This window comes from Rattus norvegicus, chromosome 2 (genome assembly GCF_036323735.1).
Source record: "Rattus norvegicus strain BN/NHsdMcwi chromosome 2, GRCr8, whole genome shotgun sequence".
Classification (NCBI taxonomy): domain Eukaryota; kingdom Metazoa; phylum Chordata; class Mammalia; order Rodentia; family Muridae; genus Rattus; species Rattus norvegicus.
This window is the reverse complement of record NC_086020.1, coordinates 130,638,477-130,645,140: the sequence shown is the minus strand read 5'-3', so window position 1 is coordinate 130,645,140 and position 6,664 is coordinate 130,638,477. Positions and strand designations below refer to the sequence as shown.

The 6,664-nt window shown below is 42.6% G+C and overlaps 1 pseudogene; it reads right to left on the bottom strand.

The window, feature by feature from the left end:
• Positions 1–1,396: 1,396 nt before the first annotated feature.
• Ran-ps3 (RAN, member RAS oncogene family, pseudogene 3) lies at positions 1,397–3,192 on the bottom strand (annotated as a pseudogene).
• Positions 3,193–6,664: the final 3,472 nt, after the last annotated feature.

Below are 6,664 nucleotides of genomic sequence, written 5' to 3'. Positions count from 1 at the left end.
CTACAACCTTTCATTTCTCATTCATTCTCAAGATCTCACATTACAAATATAAATAACTTTTAAAATCCCAGTCTTTACAAATTCACAGTAAAAGTTCAGTCTCTTTATTTAATTATCTTTTAACATGACTCCAGTCAGTTCTGAATAACGATTCTCTTTTTCAAATGCAGTCCTTTAAACTCAATGTCTCTCATTTGTGGGCTTCAGAAAAAATCAAAAGTAAATAATTTCTGATTTCAAGAGTTTGAAACCGAGGTACAGTCAACCAACCAAAGCAAAACTAAACTACAACAGTATAGATAACTAAATGTCCAGTGTCTGGAATTGACTCACAATCTTCTGCAAGGAGCGTGAATCGCTTCTCCGGCTCTCGGCTCTATAACACACAGCTGTCTTCTTGGCTCCAGCTGGCTCCATCCACCCCACTGCTGTTGCCTCCATCTTCCACATTGCCTTCTACAGTCTGATCTTCAAAACTCTTACTTAACCGCTCAGCAGGCATTGAACACTTGTCTTATTTTGGACAAAGTTCCAAGACTTTCTACAATTTTCCCCAAAACAACATATTCCGTTCTGTGACTTTCATTCCCCACTTCTCATACCAATTTGTCTCAGCTAGGGTTTCTATGGCTACAGTAAAGCTCTATGTCCAAAAGCAAGTTGGGAAAGAAGGAGTTTATTCAGCTAGCAGTTCCATATCATTGTTCATCACTGAAAGAAGTCAGAACCAGAACTGAAACAGGGCAAAAACCTGGAATCAGGAACTGACTCAGAGCCCATTGAGCAAGCTCCTTACTGGCTTGCTCCTGAGAGCTTGTTCAGCCTGCCTTCTTATAGATCTCAGGGCCTTCAACCCACAATGACATGGGACCTCCCACATCAGTCACTAATTAAGAAAATGCTTTAGGGGCTGGGGATTTAGCTCAGTGATAGAGCGCTTACCTAGGAAGCACAAGGCCCTGGGTTCGGTCCCCAGCTCCGAAAAAATGAACCAAAAAAAAAAAAAAAAAAAAAGAAAGAAAAGAAAATGCTTTATAGGATTGCAAGTAACCGGATCTTTTTTTATTATTTGAAATCTAACTTTATTCTGATTCTAAACGAAAAGAATGGGAATGACAGTAACAAAAAAAGATTCCACCATTTAATATTGTGATTCGACTGCAGAAGACTTATCTTTGAAGTTCAGGAAGGAAAGAACTTTGTTCCAAACAGCTAAATATGCAAGTCCAAAAAAATGAAGGTGTGTTTAACTGCCACATTCACTCCGAAGCCCATCCATCTTCTTCAGCATCCCAACGAAGTATGTGATCTGTGTAACCGAATAAGGTGGCACATGTGTTGCACCGCTGACATCATAGGACAGTTGCCTATAAAACTAGACTTTTGACGTGGGGCTCCAGCTTTACTTTCTCATAGGTCATCATCCTCATCCGGGAGAGCAGTCCTCTGAGTAACCTCTAAATCATGCTCGTACTGTGCTGCCAAAGGCGGGTCCATGACCACCTCCGATGAAGCAAAAGCAAGCATGGCAACGAACTCCAAGTTAGGATCTCCAGTGAGCTTTCTGGAAAGCCAGAGGAAAGGTTTTCGAAGTTGTAGTTACTTTTGGCAGAATGTCATAGTACTCTGAATGTTTTTCTTTCAGTGGAAGACAAAAGATTTTGTCTTCTATTTCTTTTCTTTTTTTTTTTACAGAATTATTTTTTTTAATTTTTTGTTAGATATATTTCTTTACTTACATTCCAAATGCTATTCCCCTTCCTGGTTTCCTGTCCATAAGCTCCCATCCCCTCCCCTCACCCACCACATACGAGTATTCCCCCCATACATCCCTCTTACTGTCCCCCATATTCCCCTACACTGGGGGTCCAATCTTGGCAGGACCAAGGACTTCCCCTTCCCCTGGGGGCCCCAAAGAGGCTTTTCTCTGCTACATATGCAGTTGGAGCCCTGGGTCAGTCTATGTATAGTCTTTCAGTAGTGGTTTAGTCCCTGTAAGTTCTGGTTGGTTGGCATTGTTGTTTTTATGGGATTGCAAGCTCCTTTAACTCTTTCAATACTTCCTCTAATTCCTCCAAAGGGATTCCTGTTCTCAGTTCAGTGGTTTGCTTCTAGCATTGACCTCTGTATTGGACATGCTCTGGCTGTGTCTCTAAGGAGAGATCTATATCTGGTCCCTTTCAGCATGCATTTTTTAACTTCATCAATCTTACCTAATTTTGGTGAATACACACACACACGCGCACACACACACACACACACACACACACACACACACACACACACATATGGGCCACATGTGGGGCAGGCTCTGAATGGCCATTCCTTGAGTCGCTGTTCTAGACTTTGCTTCCATATCCCCGTTTTAAGGAGTGGGAGCATCCGTATTTTGGTCGTCCTTCTTCTTGAGCTTCCTTTGGTCTGTGGATTGCATCTTGGGTAATTCCACCTTTTTGGCTAATATCCACTTATCAATGAGTGCATACCAAGTGTGTTTTTCTGTGATTGAGTTACCTCACTCAGGATGATATTTCCTAGTTCATTCCATTTGCCTATGAATTTCATGAAGTCATTGTTTTTGATAGCTGAGTAGTACTCCATTGTGTAGATGTACCACATTTTTTTAATCCATCCCTCTGTTGAAGGCGTCTCGGTTCTTTTCAGCTTCTGGCTATTATAAATAAGGCTGCTATGAACATAGTGGACCATGTGTCTTTGCTTTACGTTGGAACATCTTTTGGGTATTTGCCCAGGAGAGGTCAAGCTGGGACCTCATGTAGTGGAATGTCCAATTTTCTGAGGAATCTCCAGACTGATATCTTTAATATCCACTTTGTTGCCACACAATACAATGGGGATGTTTTTACACATGCATACCAGATCTCTATGCCAGTTAGGTATGTTCTTATAAGTAACTCTTGATGTTCCCTCAAACATTTTAATGGCACACTGGGCTTGGATGTAGTAGCCATTGCCCGAACTTCTCCTAGCCGGCTATGTCCCACATGTTGAACTTGATGGATCCTCTGTTGGTATGGAAAACTAGCAGGCACACCTCCACTTCCAGGTGGCTACATACTTCTGCTCAAATTTGCCCATCAAGTGGCACTTCACGAATGTCATCTTCCCAGTGCTGCCATCTCAAACCAGGATGAGCTTGAACTGGACCTGTGGCTCTCCCTGGGTAGCCATCACAGCGATCCTTCCAGAACAGGTTCCACACCTGTCTGACTGAAGCTCATAACCTAATCTTATAAAAAGTATTTTCTTAATTGAGGATCCCTACTCTCAGATGATGACAGCTTTTAAAATTATTCAGAACAAGTTTATTACAGAGGTTATAACTAAGGATTCCAGAAAACCAGAAAAGAATTGTTCTTTAGAAGTAGATTGATCTTGCTGGTTGCTGCCGCCGCAGAGAACCCGTGGGCAGCACCCCGCGAGCAAACTAGAGCCTCGGGACCACAGATAAGACCAACTTGTCTGCTGCAAGAAAGCTGCCTGGTGCAATCGGGACACACAGAGGCAGAATTCCTCAAGGACCGGGCACATCCTGTGTTTCCTGGAAGTCCCACACCTGAGGATCCCGAACCACAGCAGCTCTCTGCTCCCAGACCCCGAGGGAAAGAGACCTCACCGCCTGGTCAGGTGGGCACTCCTGAGGCTGCAGAGCAGAAGAGACCACCAACACTGCCCACCCCTGCCCACATCCCTGGCCCAAGAGGAAACTGTATTAGGCCACTGGGCTCCCGTGGGGGAGGGCCCAGGAGCCGCAGGACCCCTGCCTGAGACACCGCCGGAACCTGAAGGAAACAGACCGGATAAACAGTTCTCTGCAACCAAATCCCGTGGGAGGGAGAGCTAAACCTTCAGAGAGGCAGACAAGCCTGGGAAACCAAAAGAGACTGCTCTCTGCACACACATCTCGGACGCCAGAGGAAAACACCGAAGGCCATCTGGAACCCTGGTGTACTGACGCTCCCGGAAGGGGCGGCACATATCTTCCTGGTTGCTGCCACTGCAGAGAGCCCGTGGGCAGCACCCCATGAGTGAACTTGAGCCTCGGGACCACAGATAAGACCAACCTTTCTGCTGCAAGCGACCTGCCTGGTGAACTCAAGACACAGGCCCACAGGAACAGCTGAAGACCTGTAGAGAAGAAAAACAACACGCCCGAAAGCAGTACACTCTGTCCCCATAACTGACTGAAAGAGAGGAAAGCAGGTCTACAGCACTCCTGACACACAGGCTTATAGGACAGTCTAGCCACTGTCAGAAATAGCAGAACAAAGTAACACTAGAGATAAGCTGATGGCGAGAGGCAAGCACAGGAACCCAAGCAACAGAAACCAAGACTACATGGCATCATCGGAGCCCAATTCTCCCACCAAAACAAACATGGAATATCCAAACACACCAGAAAAGCAAGATCTAGTTTCAAAATCATATTTGATCATGATGCTGGAGGACTTCAAGAAAGACGTGAAGAACTCCCTTAGGGAAACACAGGAAAACATTAATAAACAAGTAGAAGCCTACAGAGAGGAATCGCAAAAATCCCTGAAAGAATCGCAAAAATCCCTGAAAGGATTCCAGGAAAACACAATCAAACAGTTGAAGGAATTAAAAATGGAAATAGAAGCAATCAAGAAAGAACACATGGAAACAACCCTGGATATAGAAAACCAAAAGAAGAGACAAGGAGCTGTAGATACAAGCTTCACCAACAGAATACAAGAGATGGAAGAGAGAATCTCAGGAGCAGAAGATTCCATAGAAATCATTGACTCAACTGTCAAAGATAATGTAAAGCGGAAAAAGCTACTGGTCCAAAACATACAGGAAATCCAGGACTCAATGAGAAGATCAAACCTAAGGATAATAGGTATAGAAGAGAGTGAAGACTCCCAGCACAAAGGACCAGTAAATATCTTCAACAAAATCATAGAAGAAAACTTCCCTAACCTAATAAAAGTGATACCCATAGGCATAGAGAAGCCTACAGAACTCCAAATAGATTGGACCAGAAAAGAAACACCTCCCGTCACATAATAGTCAAAACACCAAACGCACAAAATAAAGAAAGAATATTAAAAGCAGTAAGGGAAAAAGGTCAAGAAACGTATAAAGGCAGACCTATCAGAATCACACCAGACTTCTCGCCAGAAACTATGAAGGCCAGAAGATCCTGGACTGATGTCATACAGACTCTAAGAGAACACAAATGCCAGCCCAGGTTACTGTATCCGGCAAAACTCTCAATTAACATAGATGGAGAAACCAAGATATTCCATGACAAAACCAAATTTACACAATACCTTTCTACAAATCCAGCACTACAAAGGATAATAAATGGTAAAGCCCAACATAAGGAGGCAAGCTATACCCTAGAAGAAGCAAGAAACTAATCGTCTTGGCAACAAAACAAAGAGAATGAAAGCACACAAACATAACCTCACATCCAAATATGAATATAACGGGAAGCAATAATAACTATTCCTTAATATCTATCAACATCAATAGCCTCAACTCCCCAATAAAAAGACATAGATTAACCAACTGGATACGCAACGAGGACCCTGCATTCTGCTGCCTACAGGAAACACACCTCAGAGACAAAGACAGACATTACCTCAGAGTGAAAGGATGAAAAACAATTTTCCAAGCAAATGGTCAGAAGAAGCAAGCTGGAGTAGCCATTCTAATATCAGATAAAATCAATTTTCAACTAAAAGTCATCAAAAAAGATAAGGAAGGAGACTTCATATTCATCAAAGGAAAAATCCACCAAGATGAACTCTCAATCCTAAATATCTATGCCCCAAATACAAGGGCACCTACATATGTAAAAGAAACCTTACTAAAGCTCAAAACACACATTGCACCTCACACAATAATAGTGGGAGATTTCAACACCCCACTCTCATCAATGGACAGATCAGGGAAACAGAAATTAAACAGAGATGTAGACAGACTAAGAGAAGTCATGAGCCAAATGGACTTAACGGATATTTATAGAACATTCTATCCTAAAGCAAAAGGATATACCATCTTCTCAGCTCCTCATGGTACTTTCTCCAAAATTGACCATATAATTGGTCAAAAAACGGGCCTCAACAGGTACAGAAAGATAGAAATAATGCCATGCGTGCTATCGGACCACCACGGCCTAAAACTGGCCTTCAATAACAATCAAGGAAGAATGCCCACATATACTTGGAAACTGAACAATGCTCTACTCAATGATAACCTGGTCATGGAAGAAATAAAGAAAGAAATTAAAAACTTTTTAGAATTTAATAAAAATGAAGGTACAACATACCCAAACTTATGGGACACAATGAAAGCTGTGATAATAGGAAAAATCATAGCGCTGAGTGCCTGCAGAAAGAAACAGGAAAGAGCATATGTCAGCAGCTTGACAGCACACCTAAAAGCTCTAGAACAAAAAGAAGCAAATACACCCAGGAGGAGTAGAAGGCAGGAAATAATCAAACTCAGAGCTGAAATCAACCAAGTAGAAACAAAAAGGACCATAGAAAGAATCAACAGAACCAAAAGTTGGTTCTTTGAGAAAATCAACAAGATAGATAAACCCTTAGCCAGACTAACGAGAGGACACAGAGAGTACGTCCAAATTAACCAAATCAGAAATGAAAAGGGA